Source organism: Panthera onca, chromosome C1 (genome assembly GCF_046562875.1).
Source record: "Panthera onca isolate mPanOnc1 chromosome C1, mPanOnc1 haplotype 2, whole genome shotgun sequence".
Lineage (NCBI taxonomy): Eukaryota > Metazoa > Chordata > Mammalia > Carnivora > Felidae > Panthera > Panthera onca.
The window spans coordinates 54607885-54626034 of record NC_138346.1 but is presented as its reverse complement, the minus strand read 5'-3'; the positions used below and the strand labels follow the sequence as shown (position 1 = coordinate 54626034).

At 37.9% G+C, this 18150-nt stretch overlaps 1 protein-coding gene across 3 annotated transcripts in view; it reads right to left on the bottom strand.

Annotated features, from left to right (window-relative positions):
• Positions 1-18150, bottom strand: part of SESTD1 (SEC14 and spectrin domain containing 1) — a 147354-nt gene that overhangs the window by 105877 nt on the left and 23327 nt on the right. Inside the window, exon 2 of one of the 3 annotated variants that reach the window (XM_060621978.2) lies at positions 8055-8122. The exons of the other annotated variants lie outside the window; for them this stretch is intronic. The gene's annotated coding sequence lies outside the window, so the exon portion shown is untranslated. The remainder of the gene's footprint in view (positions 1-8054; positions 8123-18150) is intronic. 3 annotated transcript variants of the gene reach the window in all.

Here is an 18150-nt window from a genome sequence, read left to right as displayed (position 1 = left end):
CAAAATCTTGGAGCATTAAAAGAGGAAAACTGGGGCAGCCAAATAAATTGCCATCTTGCCCCCCACAGAGCAGAGACCAAGTCTGAGAGATTTATCTTTGTATTCATTCATTCATTCATTCCTCATTTAACAAAATGGTAGTAAGCACCTAACAGATCAAGACAATGCTAGATGCTAGACAGACCTGGCATTCAACAAGTATCTAATAAATAAATGTATAAATAACGAAACAAACACTAAAGTAAAGCACCCTAGGAATCCTATCATTATCACAAGTACCTGGATGTCAACACCTTGTGGTGTTGCAAACATAGGATCACAGGTACATGCTCTTCCTTCAAAGCAGCTTTTCCCAATTTCTTTCTACTGGGACAGTCTCACACAGATCCAGCAGGTATATAAATTATTGGGATGCTGGAGAAAGGCAGGTCTGTGATGGTGCTTAGATGCACATCAATGGTGCTACCAAAGGGCAGCCAGTAGAGGGCAGCAGAGGATGTGCTGAGTATCAGGAAAAGAGAATTGCAAGCCTTTTAATCAAGACTGGGCAAATTACACTTCATAAGAGATTGTAATTGATGACATGAGTGGGTGCACTGGAACTCCTCTCTCAATAAGTATAAATCAACCGGTTTATTTGGAAAATTTAGTTAGATTCTTCGAAGAGCTTTAACAACCAGTGAAAACCCATTAGGATAGCCTAAGGCTAACTAAATCATCTCTAATAAGTCTACATCATGTAGACACATAATGGCAATGAACAAAATCAGAATGCAAGCTCCTTAGCCTGCAGTTCCAGAAGAAATACTACAGCTGTCCTTAAACTCAGATCAGAATACCTCTGTTGTTACGAAATAAAAGCAATTGTGGAGATGGAAACAAGAAAGCACACATATAGATCCTCACTATCTAACTGGGTTCACCATATGTGTGTGTGTGTGTGTGTGTGTGTGTATAATATATATATATATATATATATATATATATATAAAATGCAGAAATAAACATTACTCAACTTTACAATGATACATCAAAAGCAGATCACAAGCTGAAAATGTATGTAATTTTTCATTATGGCAGATGCCAGTGTATGATTATTAACTGGTTTTACAACAATATTGACAGTTCTAAATGGAAGAACAACAATCTTTTTGGATACAGTTTAAATAAAAATGATAAAATAATGGTTAGTTTTGACCAAAATACACATTTAGACAAAATTGCAATTCCTCTAAATAAAATTGAAAGCTAAAGTATGGCCATATAACACCACTTTTACAGATGCATCAGGACCTAGTTTATTCAAGGAATAATGGAGGGAGAAAGGAAGAAAGGTTAGAAAGAGAAATATTTGAAGTTTGCTATGAAAATATCAATAATCTATCTGGAAAGAAAAAAAAAATTTTTAATTATTTTTTTTAACGTTTATTTATTTTTGAGACAGAGAGAGACAGAGCATGAACGGGGGAGGGTCAGAGAGAGGGAGACACAGAGTCTGAAACAGGCTCCAGGCTCTGAGCTGTCAGCACAGTGCCCGACGCGGGGCTCGAACTCACGGACCGTGAGATCATGACCTGAGCCGAAGTCGGATGCCCAACCGACTGAGCCACCCAGGCGCCCCGAAAAAAATTCTATATTAAGTTCAGCTTGAACATTAAAAGTCCTATACTGTAACTTAACTTCAAAAATTCAAAAACCTACTGCTAATGGTAATGATAGCCCACCACTTAAAAACTCTTTTCAAAAACAATAAAAATAGCTATTCCTACACCACCATTCTAGCCCTGCCTATTTTTCGAAGGAGCCACAGACACTGATGTCTACAAGGTCAGAAACGTAAGGAACTTATTAGCTCCTTAAATATTTCTCTACAATTCTAGCTATTCTACCAAACCTTTAGCAGCTCCAAACTTCCATTTTGAAGGTCCAGCTTTAAAAATTCTTTAACACTATTAGTTTTTCAAATCTCTGGCTCCTCTTCTCCTTATATTAATTCTCAGGAGTTTGGCTGCTTCACCAAAACTGGGGAGGCAAAGGAAAAAGGAATATTGCTTTAGAGAATTACAGAAGAATAGAATTCCAGGAAAGTAATTTCTGGCATCTCCAGCTATAGAGTACCTCCTGGCTAGAGCCTCTTCAGAGGCTTCCAAAGCTCTCAGATGAGCTCTCTACCTGCATGGCTCAGTCTTAAACTAGCTCCAAGAAGCCTGGGCCACTTCCATTTCCAAGGCAATGATTAAGTCTACTGAGGTCACCTGGCTGGGTAGGTCTCTCTCCATCATCAGAGGAAGATGCATGCACAACCCTAATAACTTCACAAACTCATGGTCTCATTTCTAGATCCCAACCCCTCTTCACCTGCCATTGGCGTCTCCTGCCCTCCTCTTCACCTCAGAATTTCTCTGAGTACTCACCAAACTCCTCTCTCCCAGCCTTTATCGTAGACAGAAGTGTTCTTACTCTCTTTGGCAAAGACATACATGCCTTTCATTGAGCTGATCTCAGACAAAATCCAATATCCCAGATATAAACAGTTTAACAGATTTGAACAGAGGTTCATTACGTATCATCAGATTCCTAATTCCAAAGAATTGGCATACAAATTAATTTTTAGTAACCAATTATTTATATGCTGGATACCACACATTCACAAGGGAACTTCTGTACAAGGGAAATCTAACACAAATTGAGATTTTGGCACTATCACATTTTTTTGTTTATATAATGTCAGTATAAGGCACATAGCAAACACCACACTGGAAAAAAGGTAAAAAATTGTAAAATGGAAAACTACTCAAAAATGGAATTATAATATTACCAGGCAGAAAGAAGCCAGTGGAACATGTGAAGAGTTATTTTCCATCATGCTAAAAGTCTCATTTAAAAAACAATGTATATAAAAAAAAATGTGATACGTTTAACGTTTCTAAGGTGAAACTACAAAAACAATACTGAACATACTACAAATCCTTTAACTTGTTCAGTAACTGAAATGTCACTTCACTATCAATGGAACAAAGTAATCTAAGGCGCATAAAAACTATTTATAGAATAATCACCTCTTTTATACCTCATAAGGACTATTAGTAATACCAGATACCTTTCCCAAGCAAAGACCTCCCCCACTAAAGAATTTCCCTGCCATAGGATTCTGTTTCAAAGAGCTGTTCCCTCTGAAAAGCAGTTTAGTGCAGCAGTAAATAAAGACCATGGCCTTGGAGACCAGGTGGGACTCCAAGGCAGCCACTTACTAACTAGGTGGCTTGGGCAATTCCTTTAATTTCTCTTCAGGGGCATAATCACTGAGCTCACAGGACTGAGGATTAGGTGAACTAACATTACTGTTAGTGTTTAATATACTCCAGGATGGTAGGCATTCAACAAATAGCACCTAGTATTAGCAGGTAAAACTTCCCTCCTCCACTAATTACTGATTTACTATCAATGATTTTCCAAAGGCCATAGTCAAATCATCCCCTCCTAAGGCTTTCTTGGTCCAACACACTAAAATGGCCACAACCCCATTACAACCAAATAACTTAATACACCCTGGCATTTTTTTATGTTCAAGAATTTTATTTCATCCTCACAACAACATACTATTTTGTTAGTATCCCCATTTTTTCTGATAAGTAAGGCACAGAGAATTTCCCAAGATCATACAGAAATTAACAGATTTATAAATCACAGACTTAGAACCATAGAGAGCATCTACTCCAACTTTTTCATTTTATTGATAAGGAAACTTAGTCTGTTTGGCTGCTATAACAAAAATACCATAGACTGAGTAACTTATAAACAATAACTTTATTTCTCATGGTTCTGCTCAGGCTGCTATTTAACAAAATACCATAGAGTGGGTGCCTTATAAATAACAGAAATTTATTTCTCATATTTCTGGAGGCCGAGAAGTCTAAGATTAATATGCAGGTGGATTCAGTGCCTGATGGAAGGCCCACTCCTGTTCTACAAAAGGACCGTCTTCTACATGTGTCCTCCCATGGTGGAAAGGGCAAGGGAGTTCTAATGGGGTCTCTTTTATAAGAGCACACTAATCACCTACCAAGGCCCACCTCCAAATACCTTCACACTGGGGATTTGTTTTCAACATACGAATTTGCGGGGGGGGGGGGGGGGAGACACAAACATCAAACCTAAAACAGAAACTGAGATCTAGAGGACATATATTTACCCTCCTAAGTCTACATGGCAAATAACATTAAACCCAGCTTCAGGAAACCCTAAAACCTTGCACAGTGCTTCTCTCCACCGTATTATTTTATCATATAATAAAATATAAATTAAAAACACACAAATCGGGCGCCTGGGTGGCTCAGTTGGTTGAATGTCTGACTCTAGATTTCCACTCAAGTCATGATCCCAGGGTCGTGGGATAAAGCCCCATGCACTGAGCATGGAGCGCCTGCTTAAGATATTCATTCTCTCTCTCTCTCTCTCTCTCTCTCTCTCACTGTCCCCCACCCCCCCCCCCCACTCTCACACACTCTCAATGTCCATCAATTCTGAATGGATAAACAAAATGTGGTATTATCCATGTAATAGAATACTACCTGGCAAGAAAAAGGAGTGAAGTATTGATACATGGTATAACATCAGTGAACCTTAAAACATACTAAGTGACAGAAGCCAGACACAAAAGGTCACATGTTACAGGATTCCACTTATATTAAATATCCAAAATTGGCAAATTCATAGAGACAGAAAGTAAGTTAATGGTTGCCCAGGGCTGGAGTAGGTGTGGGAAATGACTGGTAATGGGTGTAAAGATTCTTTTCTGGGGTGATGAAAGTGTTATAAGATCAAATTATGGTGACAGTCCCTGCAAATCTACTAAAAATCACTGAATTATACACTTAAAATGGGTGAATTCTATGGCATGTAAATTTTACCTCAATAAAACTGCCAAAAAATAATTTAAAAAAGTAAATAGAATTGTCTATTTTGTAGATTGGGGAAATCTGGATAAAAATGATGTACAATTCTGGAGCACCCGGGTGGCTCAGTCTTGTATGCGTCCAATTGTTGATTTCAGCTCAGGTCAAGATCCCACGGTCCTGGGTTTGACACTGACAGCACAGAGCCTGCTTGTGATTCTCTCTCTCCCCATCCCCTGCTCACGTGTGTGCACGCTCTCTCTCTAAATAAATAAACTTAAAAAAAAAAAAAAATGACTAACAGTGCTGAAAATGTTCTATAAGGCAATATATAATCACTTTGTGTTTGCTGCTTCATTTAGAACTCACAACAATACTATTAGAATTAGTGTTGTCACCACTTAACAGCTGAATAAACTGAGACTTAGTGAGATGAAGAGAGGTCACCCTGCCCAAAGTCATGTAGTTCATAAACAGCAAAACTAGAATTTAAACCCAAGGCTGGGCCCAAGGCCTAAATACATTAGTTCCCATGCTCTTGTTTAATGTAGTAACTTTTATTATAAAATGAATAAAATCTTTAACAGTTCTTGAACAGATTGTTCATTTTTAAAATTTAATGACATGAACGTTGTTAGGGGAGTCTCCTATTGTCTAGTAACACTGACTTTTAATATTTGCAAATAGAATTTGTCTGGAATCTGAGTCAATAATGGGGCAGGGGAGGGATATACATAGAACAGACTTGGCAACGTGTTAATTGTTGAAAGTAGACAATATGTAAATAGTGGCTCGTTTTACTATTCTGTTTTTGTATGATCAAAAATTTCTGATAAGATTAAGAACACTCAATCTTAAACATGCCAATCCGGAAAAGAGGAAGCCACAATCCTTTAAAATTCTGTTGCACTTAGCAATATTTTATTTCAAAATCAAGAAGACACAAGAAGTAGACTACATATAATTTTTAAATATTCACATAGTCACCATCATATTCTAAAACCTTTATGGAGAAAGATCTGAGTATTTGGTCCTCATGTAAAACTGCTGAGAAGGAAGAGATCAATTCTGTCAAAACGCAGAAACCAGGAGATAAAAAGAAGCAGGCAGGCAGGCAAAACTTTTGTTCCCTGTCTCTTCAGGTCTTTCATACCTTATGACTGGGGTCATTTCCTCAGCAGTCTCCCTCTCACTCTATCACCATGACCATATTATACTATTTTTAATTAAATTACTAAGAAAAGCAAAAGCGTACGTCCACAATAGGCACTCACTGTAACATGTCAACAGCAGTGGTTGGTCAGAGACCAGGCAGATCTCCTAGGAGAAGAATCAATTAAATATTATATGGATTAGCCCACAAAAGTCCAAACGTTCTGCATGTCACACGTTTCAACACTTAAGAGCACAGTTCCAAATTTAGTAACAATTTATTTTAGCTATAGTCAATAGAACCAAAAAGGTTATGTCTGAAATCAAAAGTAGGTGTTAGATCTGAATGTGTTTGAATGAATGCGTGCATCTGTCCAGGACAATATCTGGCACATGACCAACGCACATTATTTGCTGAATTAACTCCCTTCTTATGATCCCATCACAGTTTTCTCATTTCAGAGTCACTGGGCACAACAATTAGGAAACAGGAGAAAACAAGCTTAAATAATTTTAACTTGACAAAGCACTATGAATAGAGCATGCATTTACTTTGAGCAGAATATTAAATTACATAGTTCAGGAACCTTTACTGAAACATCTTGGGACCTGGCCCATCAAGATCATGAATGAAAAGAAGCACTGTATAAAGCCTGCTTTATGCTACAACCCACTGTATAACCTCTGGCTTTTAGAAGTGGCTTATTTAACTTTACTATCCTTACAGCCTAAGTGAGTTTTCATGAACATTTGGAAAAAGCCACTGTATATAATATGAACATTTTTCCATTTTCTGAAATTCTATCATCACTTTTATTACAGTATTCACCATCATCCCCTCTTCCACCTCACTTTCTCACTTTAGTATCTATCAATACTTTCCAGTTAGTAGTTCTTTCCTGCAATATTTATTTTTTCAAAAGTTTTTATTTATTGGGGCGCCTGGGTGGCTCAGTTGGTTAAGCGTTGACTTTGGCTCAGGTCATGATCTCATAGTTTGTGAGTTCGAGCCCCACGTTGGACTCTGTGCTGGCGGCTCAGAGCCTGGAGCCTGCTTCGGATTCTGTGTCTCCTCCTCTCTCTGCCCCTCCCCTGCTCATGCTGTGTCTCTCTGTCTCTCAATAATAAATATACGTTAAAAAAAAAATTTTAGAAAAAGTTCTTATTTATTTATTGGGGGGGGGAGCAGGGGAAGGGCGGGGGGGGGGGGGGTGCACGGAATCCCAAGAAGGTTCCACCCTCTCAGCCCAGAGCACAACACAGGGCTGGAACCCATGAACCGTGAGTTCAGGACCTGAGCCAAAATCAAGAGCCAGATGCTTAACCAACTGAGCCATCCAGGCACCCCTCTTGTGCTATTTAGACGGCTCCTGAATCTAGCACCCATCTCTCACTGGCTGATTATCTGATCTGGAAAAATCACAAAAGAACCATAAAGGAAACTCTGGGATTCCTCTACACATTCAAAAAAAAAAAAAAAAAGTTTTTGCTAGCAAGTATTTCTAATAATTGAGGCAATATAACTTCTGCCATCAACTAATTAATACTGTGCTCTAGATGTGAGGTTTACGGCAACAGCAATTACGAACATTTTTCGTAGTAACACACAACGTGCAAACACTGAAATTTTTTAAATGAGAAATGATGGTGGGGTGCCTGGGTGGCTCAATCGGTTAAGCATCGACTTCACTCAGGTCATCATCTCATAGTTTGTGAGTTCCAGTCCCACATCAGGCTCTCTGCTGTCAGCACACAGCCTGCTTCAAATCCTCTGCCCACCCCCTTTCTGCCCTTCCCCTGCTCTCACTCTCAAAAGTAAACATTTAAAATAAAATAAAATATCTTAGAAAGAAAGAAAGAAAGAAAGAAAGAGAAGGAAAAGAAAGAAAGAAAGAAAGAAAGAAAGAAAGAAAGAAAGAAAGAAAGAAAGAAAGAAAATTGTTAAAAAATGATTTAAGTTTAAAAGGGCTTTCTTGAAGTGACCAGGGCTTCTAATACAAAGCATACCATTAAAATAGGCGGCATCAAAGCAGCACTTCCTGTTTTTAATGACTTCAATACCGCTTGTGGAGCTCCTGAAAACAAGCAGAGACAGCAGGGTGTCATGATTAAGACTAGAGTCAGACTGACAAGGGACATATCCAAACTATGTCCCTTGTGAGCTGTGACCTTCAACAAGTTGCTTTACTTCTTACCTCAAGAGGACCTAGCTACAGTTCTGTGTAGGGTGATATGCCAGAATCTCCCCTTTAGCTTAAGCTCATTACATTAGCTTCAGTGCTTACAGGGACCCCTGTATCACCCATCCAGAACCCTTTCCTAGGACTGATTCTCCCACCTCCCAGCAATCGCCACATATCTACCACTGAGGCAAACTGAGAGACACATAACCCTCTCTCCTACAAGAATTATTTTATAAAGACATCTAACAAACCATATTTTACTACAGTGACAGAGGGTATCTTGAATTAGCATTCTTATAAAACCCCCCTAAAACATCAGCCTTGCTCATAGAAATGCAGAGGCATAAGCAATCTTCATCTACGTGAAACTACTGTAAATATAAAATCAGAACAATTAAGCTGATGGAAAGTACCCCCCAAAAAACAACAAAGCAGAAAACTTTTAATAAACACTCCAAACTGAATTGTTATCTCTTTAAACAGGCAGTTGGAACCAAAAAAAAAAAACCAAACAAAAAAAATGGACAAAAGCAAAATAAAATGAAAAAAGAGGTGACTAAACCCAGGTAAGAAATAGAAGAAAAAAATCACATCAGAACTGAAGATGAAATTACAAGGTGCTCAACAATAAATTCAAATAAAAAATTTCTTGTTTAAGTTTATTTATTTTGAGAAGAGGGAGAGAATCCAAAGCAGGCTCTGTGCTATCAGTACAGGGCCTGACTGACTGAGGCACACAGGTGCCCCCAAATCAAGTAAAAATTTAATGAAATACACTGACTGAAAGCAAAAGAATAAAAATGAGACAATGAAGTAAAAATAGAAAGTTTTGAAATGGAAGACAAATAAGATATAATTGTGCATACATGAAGCCCCTGAAGAAAAAAAAAAAACCAAAACGTTAGAATGGAACTGATGTTTAAAACTATAATCCAAAAAAACTTCAGAAACAAGACCCAATTTTACATACGAAAAGGATCCACTAGATGGCAGGGAAAATTGACCTACTATAATAAACTCTAAGACAAATCCCAGTAAAACTATTAGACTTTAAAAGTAAAAGGAAAGGGGCGCCTGGGTGGCACAGTCGGTTAAGCGTCCGACTTCAGCCAGGTCGCGATCTCGCGGTCCGTGAGTTCGAGCCCCGCGTCGGGCTCTGGGCTGATGGCTCAGAGCCTGGAGCCTGCTTCTGATTCTGTGTCTCCCTCTCTCTCTGACCCTCCCCCGTTCATGCTCTGTCTCTCTCTGTCCCAAAAATAAATAAAAAACGTTGAAAAAAAAATTTAAAAAAAAAAAATAAATAAAATAAAAGGAAAAATAAAACCAGGGATTCCAAGCAAAAGGATCACATAACTTAGGACAAAGAAAATAAGGCTGGTAACAGACTTCTCAAAAACAATATATACTGCAAGACCACACCGGAAACATGGAATGTGTGAACCAAGGATATTATTTCTGACCAACCCGTCCTTCTAGTACAAGGCTATCAAGAAACTTTATTTTTTTTTTTAAGTTTATGTATTTATTTTGAGAGAGGGAGAGAGAGTGTGCATGGTAAGAGGAGGAGAGAGAGGGACAGAATTATAAGCAGGCTCTGTGCTCTCAGCACAGATCCCAGCACAGGACTGGAACCCATGACCTGCAAGATCATGACCCGAGCTGAAATCGAGATGCTTGAACGTTTGAGCTACCCAGGAACCCATACACGTTACACAAGATTATTCATTATAGTACATACAAATTGGAAAATACAATGTATGCAAACAACCTGCATGTCCAGAGAAATTGAGAAGTTTAATAAAGAATGAGTGGGGCACCTGGGGGGCTCAGTCGGTTAAGCTCAGGTCATGATCTCCTGGTTTGTGAGTTCAAGCCCCACATCAGGCTCTGTGCTGACAGCTCTGAGCCTGGAGCCTGCTTCAGATTCTGAGTCTCCCTCTTCTCTCTGACCCTATCCTGCTCACGCTCTGTCTCTCTCTCGGAAATAAACATTAAAAACAATTTAAAGGGGCGCCTGGGTGGCTCAGTCGGTTAAGCGGCCGACTTCGGCTCAGGTCACGATCTCGCAGTCCGTGAGTTCGAGCCCCACGTCAGGCTCTGTGCTGACAGCTCGGAGCCTGGGGCCTGTTTCGGATTCTGTGTCTCCCTCTCTCTGACCCTCCCCCGTTCATGCTCTGTCTCTCTCTGTCTCAAAAATAAATAAATGTTAAAAAAAAAAAATTAAAAAAAAAAAAAAAAAAAAAACAATTTAAAAAAAAGAATGAGCATATCCACACAATTCTTCTAAAAAAGAATGAAGAGGACCTCCATAAAATAACATGGATATCCAGTATACACTGTTACATGAAAAAACTAGTGCAAAACAATGTCTGTACTGGGTTACTTTTTGTGTATTAAAAAATAAAAAACATATACATTTATCTGTTCATTCTGTGCAAAGAGAAACAAAATAGGTGATAAAGTAGAGTAACTGCCTACAGAAAGTAGGGGAGAATGGGTGCAAAGCATAGGAAGCTGGAAAAGGAAAAGAGATGATTCTGTGCAGTTCTGACTTTTGGAACCATGCTAATGTTTCACATACTCAAAGAAATATAACAATATTAAAAGGATGAGAGGAAAATAAATCCCATAATTAAAATCAAATGGAAAGAAATATCTTAATGGCATTTCAAATGACAAACATACTGCACTAAATGGGGCAGTGTGAGGGGAGAAATAACCCAAATAACTTTTGAACAAATAGTTTTACCATATACTCTAAGGCTGTAAACAAAACTGTAAATAAATACTGAACTCCAATAAATGAGTTTGTTTGGTTTTACAGTGTTAAGAATTAGCAATTCTTAATTACTTTCTGTGTATTCTAAGATTGAGCAAATAAGTAAGTAAACTGAATAATGAGAGCCAGACTTCTTACTGTCAAAGGAAGTTACAAATATGGAAGGTGGGAAGGAAGCTAAAATGAACCCCATAATGATAGCTGGAATAGGAAACATTAATATATACTCAGAAAACTTTAAAACATTTAGATATAGAGGTATGTGTATATGTTACATAGCTCTGTCCACTGAGAATTTTCTGATTAATTTTATGTGTCAATGTGACTAGGCCACAGAGTGCCCAGATATTTAATTAAATATTATTTTGAATGTTCCTACAAGAGTTTTTGATGAAATTAACATTTTAATTGGTAAAGTATACTGCCCTCCATCTTGTGGGTGAGCCTCACCTAATCACCTGAAGGCCTGAATAAAACAAACAGACTGACCCTTCCCCAATGGGAGAGAATTCCCTAACAGACTGCCTTCAAACGAAATCTGCAACATCAGTTCTTCCTGCCTGATAGCTTTTGAACTGGATCATCGGTTCTCCCTCAGTCTCAGCAGCCTGCCACCCTACCATGCAGACTGACCTGAAGCCTCCACAGTCACATGAGCCAATTTCTTATGATAAATCTTATGCATATATCCTATTGGTTTTGTTTCTCTGGAGAATCCTAATACAAACGCCTAAAGATCAACAAAATCTCAGGAGCAATGAGCACAGATGCCTAGATCTTGATTTTTTTTTTTTTTTTAAGTTTATTTATTTTGAGAGAGATAGAGAGAGAAAGTGAGAGATTGGCAGGAGCAGAGACAGAAAAGAGCATGAGAATCCCAAGCAGGCTCCACACAATCAGAACAGAGCCTGAGAGCGGACTCAAACTCACAAACTCTGAGATCATGACCTGAGCCCAAGTCGGATGCTTAACCAACTAAGCCACCAAGGTGCCTCTGAACCTTGACTTCTGAATACTGTTCCCACTAAAAATAATCAGGACTCCTTGAAAAAAATGGCAGATTCCAAGACGAGGTAAAGAAAATATAAGATGACTCTGGAACATCTTATTGTCAGAATATAAAGTGCTCAAAAATGTATGGGTACGTGTCAGACAAAGAATAATACAGGTAAGAATTATCATTGTATGGTGAAATTCATGGGTAAAAAAGTTATGAGAAATAAAATATTTAGAAATTCTCAAAGTATCTCCCTTAAAGATATTTATTAACTACAAATGCAAAAAAAAGTAAGTTTACAGTGGGGAAACCTAGAGGATGCCACCATAACCAACTAATAAGAATTTACATCACTAGTAATAGAACAACAATAGCATGGGCCTCCAGATATAATATATGGATATACTTCTGGAGTATTCTGGCCAAAAGTGTACAAACTAAATTTAATCAAGAGGAAATTAAAAAAAAAAAAAAAGGGACAATATTTCTACAAAACAGTGGACATGTATTCTTCGAAAATGTCCTCTCATGGGGGCACCTGGATGGCTCAGTTGGGTAAGCGTCTGACTCAGTTTCAGCTCAGGTCAGTCTCATGGTTCGTGAGTTTGAGCCCCATGTTGGTCTCTACACTGACAGCAAGGAGCTTGCTTGGGATAGTGTCTCTCTCTCTCTCTCTGCCCCTCCCCCATGCACACTCTGTCTCAAAATAAACTTTATAAAATTATATATATATATATTTAAAAAATGTCCTATTGTGAAACACAAAGCAGACCAAAGAAGAAGATTAAAAAGGTATGACAAATGAAAATACACAATCCTAGACTGGACCCTATGCACGGGGTGGGGGGAGGGAAGGGTAGTTTATCATTCACTCAAAAGGACATTATCAAATTCAGCAAATTTGAATTTTTAAAATGTATCTATTTTTAGAGAGAAAGCATGCAAGCAGAGGAGAGGGGTGGAGGGAGACAGACAGGGACAGGACAAACAATCCCAAGCAGGTTCCATGCTGTCAGCACAGAGCCACAGCACAACATGGAACTCAAACACACGACCCTAGGATCATGACCTGAGCCTAAATCAAGAGTCAGATGCTCAACCAACTGAGCTCCCCAGGCACCCTCTAAAATTCAGCAAATCTGAATAAAATCAATGCTGTATCAATGTTAACTTCCTGATTTGATCACTATACTGTGGTTACATAAGAAAATATCCTAGAGCATCTGGGTGGCTCAGTCGATTAAGTGTCTGACCTTGGCTCAGGTCATGATCTCACAGCTTGTGTGTTCGAGCCCCACATTGGGCTCTGTGCTGACAGCTCAGAGCCTGGAGCCTGCTTCAGATTCTACATCTCTCTGTCTCTCTCTCTCTCTCTCTCTCTCTACCCCTCTCCTGCTCACGCTCTGCCTCTCCCTCTTGCTCTAAAATAAACTAACATTAAAAAGAAAAAAATAGGCTTTGTTTTTGGGAAATGCAACCTGAATATTATTTAGGGACAAAAGGATACAATGTCTTCAATTGCTCTCAAATGGCTCAGAAAAACTGTGTATTCAACTGCTTTATAAAAAGCAAACGTGGGGTGGCTCAGTTGGTTGGGCTTCCAACTCTTGATTTCAGCTCAGATCATGTCATGATCTTACTGTCGTGAGATCAAGCCCTGTGTTGGGCTCTGTGTTGATGGCACGGAGACTGCTTAGTATTCTCCATCTCTCTCTGCCCCTTCTCCATTCTCTCACATACATGCATGCACATGTGTGCACTCACTCTCAAAAGTAAATAAACAAACATGTTAAAAAGCTAACATTTGAGGAATCTGAGTTGAAGAGTAAATAGAATTCTTTGAATTATTTTTGAAATTTTTCTGTAAGTCTGAAGTTATTTCAAAAATAAAAGTTGGGTAAAATTAAATATTTGATAATAAGCCTTCCTACATCATTCCCCAAGGTGTGCACCCACATACACATTATAATAAAAGCCAAAGCTAAAAACCAAGGGTAGACCTTCAAGTTATTCTTTTCCTATAACCTCTCTACAAATGGCCATATAACCTGCCAACCCTATCCTCTTCTCTTCAACAGCACTATTGCCTCAATTACTGTATAACGTCTGAAAGATGCCCAATTCCAGAATCTCCTCTTTCACACTTGCAAAATTAACCACCTCACTACTCTACTCTAAAATTTTGAACAGTCCTCCACAGCCAACTCTTCTGCCAGATTTAAGTCTTTTCCAGATCATGCCCCTGACTCTTTCTACCTCACATCCTCCTCACCGTCAAGAAACCGAGTGCAGTTCTCTGAACTTGCAATGGTATTTCATTGTTGGTGCTCTGGCATATGCGGTTTTCTCTGTTGAAATCCCCTTCTGTCTACAGAAATTCCTATTTATTCTTTAAAACTTAAGCTTCACCTTGTCTGTGAAAGCTTCCCTGACACAACACTCAATGTGAGGATGAGTAACTATTCTCTCCTTCCTTCATGCTATGATTTTATCTTACACCTTCTCTTATTATACTTATTACACAGTACAACTATCTCACATTCTAAGGTGAATGGGAACTCACTGACAGAAAAGACTAACTTATTCTTATTTGTTGAATTACCCAACAAATAAGGGTCCTTGGGATACCTGGGGGTTCAGTCGGTTAAGGTCCAACTCTTGATTGCATCTCAGGTCATGATCTCTCGGTTTGTGGAATGGAGCACCATGTCAGGTTCTGTGCTAACAGTGTGGAACCCGCTTGGGATTCTCTTTCCCTCTCTCTCTGCCCCTCCCCCTGCTTGTGCATGCATGTTCTATAAGTAAATAAACATCAAGAAGAAAAACCTTAAAGAAAAATATTATAATGATACACTTGCACCCCCTTCTAGTATACTCATTACAGGGATAAGTGAAACTAATTTTAAGAGATCCTCAAATTATCAATGACAATAATCCATGTTAAAGCTTCCATGAAAAAATGCTGTCACATACAAATATGCAAAATCCTAACTACAGAAATTAGGACTGTTGATGTCTTTGATACCTTGTCCTTCTGGTTTTTCTGATGATCACTTTGTCTTAGCATTTTGGGGACCAAGCATGATCTGACCCTCACTTACCTGGCCCCTCCTACATGTTTCTATCATAGCCTAAATATATTTCCAAGCATAAAATTTAGCATCTATCATTAAAAGCGTATGCTCCAGAAATTCAGGATTGTGTCAGTTTTAATTTCCACTATATGTCTGCCCTCTCCCTACAAGTGACAAGTACAGTGTGTGAAGCATAGAAGGGACTCCATGAATTTAAGAGAAATGGCTGAATTCATCTGGAGATATTTTAGGTGGGAATTTTCAAAATGACTGATTTTCCTTAGAATAAAGAAAGATTATTTTTCAGAATAAGCCCTGATAATCAGACCTATGTACCTTATATGGCAAAAGGCCTATTTTCAGTAGCATGAAGGGTACTTCAAGATTTCCCCTCAAGGTCTGGGAGCACAAAGACTTCCCCTACCACTGTTCACCACAGACAAGAGTCCACAGGGCTTAATAGCTTTATTGCCTACCAGAAGGACAGAGCTACAACTGTGGCAACAAATTCTGAAACGATAGTTAAGTATAATGGCACTAATACACCCTTAGAAAATGGTTGCTGTACTGAAAACTAATGCCTTCTCTTGAAAGTTCTATGACCATGAATGAAATTCCCTTCAAAGTCTTGATCATGAATTAAATTCCATAAAAATTTTTATATTCCAAAAAATATATATATATTAAAAAAAAGCATTATACTTATAGCATACACTATCCATTTAAAAAATCAGAAAATTTAACAAGTAACTTGACAATAATCCAATAACTTTCTTACTATAATGCATTAAAGTTTTCTTTTTTAAAAAAAGTTTTTTTTTAAAGTTTATTTATTTTTGAGAGAGAGAGACAGAGAGACAGAGCACGAGTGGGGGAAGGCAGAGAAAGGAGGAGACACAGAATCTGAAGCAGGCTCCAGGCTCTGAACTGTCAGCAGAGTCCAATGCAGGGCTCAAACTGATGAGCCATGAGATGATGACCTGGGCCAAAGTCGGACGCTTAACTGAGTCACCCAGGCGCCCATGCATTAAAGTTTTCTTAATATAAAGTACAGCTCTTTTCAAATAGTTCCCTCATAGCCATGCCAGTTTCTATACAAAACTAGTTTATTACTAAATACTAACTGCAGAAAAAAGTCCGTGTCATCTTATAATTCTTTGTGTATTTTATAAAGGTCATAGGTAACAAAGCAAACTGAGTATGTGTCCCTAAAATAAAGAAATGGAGCACCTAATTTCTTCTTCCTCAGAGGAAAGGCTTTGTTGTCACCAGAGTTAATTGAATTCTTGCTTTGATCCTATTTTTTTCTCTAATGTTCTCTATTAATTGACCTCTTTTTACTTTCCTCTTTCTCTAACTTGCCTTTTCCCTTTAGCCCTAACTGCTTTTCTTATTGAAACTTAAAGTCCTGTCAACCTCTTAAGTTAAATACACAACTACTTAGATGCCAAATGTCTACCAATTTTATCATAGGACATTCAAGAGTGCCATATTTACTAATCACTGCCAATGTCTGATTTCTCTGCTCTAATAGTAAATTCCTTTTTTACACCTAGCTAAAGTACTATATTTTATTATGTTCTCTCTCAGCGCTTAACAAAAAGTAAATACTCAAAGATTAATACTATAATTTAACAAAACCCTAGTTTAAATGGACTATACAATAGAATGCCATATAATCCGCAGTGTTCTTACAACCATATTATAAAAAATAAGATCAAGAGAGAATTAAAATAGACTTGGAAATTTTAAGTTACTTACAAAATACATTTTCCATAAAATGTCTTCTCTTTGCAAATCAGATCAGATTTCATGTAATGCTTCATAATACAATCACACAAGTGAGTCATTTGTACCAGGTACAATAGGGTTTTTAAAAGTCTGCTAAGGTAAAAACTATGAAAGACAAAAGTTCAAAGCTGCACAGCTGGAAGCATTCCAGAACAGAACCTTAAAAGTGACAGAAACCACTAGTGCTCACTTGTATTTTTTGATAGCATCATTCTAAACTAGTGGTTCTCAATCTGGCTACATATTAGAATCACTTGGAGAGCTTTTAAAAAATATCCAGTCCAGGCCAAGTGGATCAGAAGATCTGGGATTTGGATCTGGCATAGGAACTGTTTCAAAGCTCCCCAATGAACATAATGTGATACTAGGATTCAAAACCATTAGCCAGGTCTCTATAATTATTAACACAGAATAAAATATTAAGATATCATTTAGCACTAACAACATTTTGTTCTTAAAGAACAGTCATTCAACTAATTTACTCTTTAAGTTATCTAGCAGTATAAAAAATGAAAATTAAAAAAAATAAATCATCTAGCAGTATGAAAACACTTAAATCTATACTTACCAAAAAGGAGGTCCTCCACTATCATTTGTTGGTGATGCAGATATTTTAACAATTAAAATTATGGTGATTACCTTATTTTAGAAAGAGTATGGGGCTCCTATAGTACAAACATATTATTTTGACATTTTACAGTAATTCTAGCTTCAAATTCTCCAAAATAGTTGATGATGCAGTCATCAACTAACAGCTTGCAAGTTATAAGATGATAGGAAATATACTTTGAGATGAAGAATTGGGGTATTTCAGGCAGAACAAACTGATCAAGGCCATGATATAAAGACAGTACAAGTGTAGAATCTGTCTAGAACAAAGGAGGAAGTTCAGTGTGATGGAGACAAATAGGGATAGTTAGATATGGGAAGAAAAGCTAAGATTGTGTGCAGACTGAAAAGTCTCTGAATGACAGACTATTAGTCTGTTACTGGAGAACTAACTACTAAAGAACGACAGGGTGTTCCACTTTTGAGAAGATGGAGTAGATGTACTTTTTCCTCATTCCTCCCACTAAGTACAACTGAAAATGCTTACACATGAAAGTGGTGAATTCCCTGGGTTTTCTTTGGTCTTCACCTATCTATCTCACATTTGGAACTAAAATGCTGGCTACCTGCAAACACGAACAGATCAAACCAGAAAAGGCCCCAACTTGTTCTCTTTAGCCAAAGACCAAGAAGGGGTAGTCTAGCAACAGAGAAAACTTTTAGACAATAA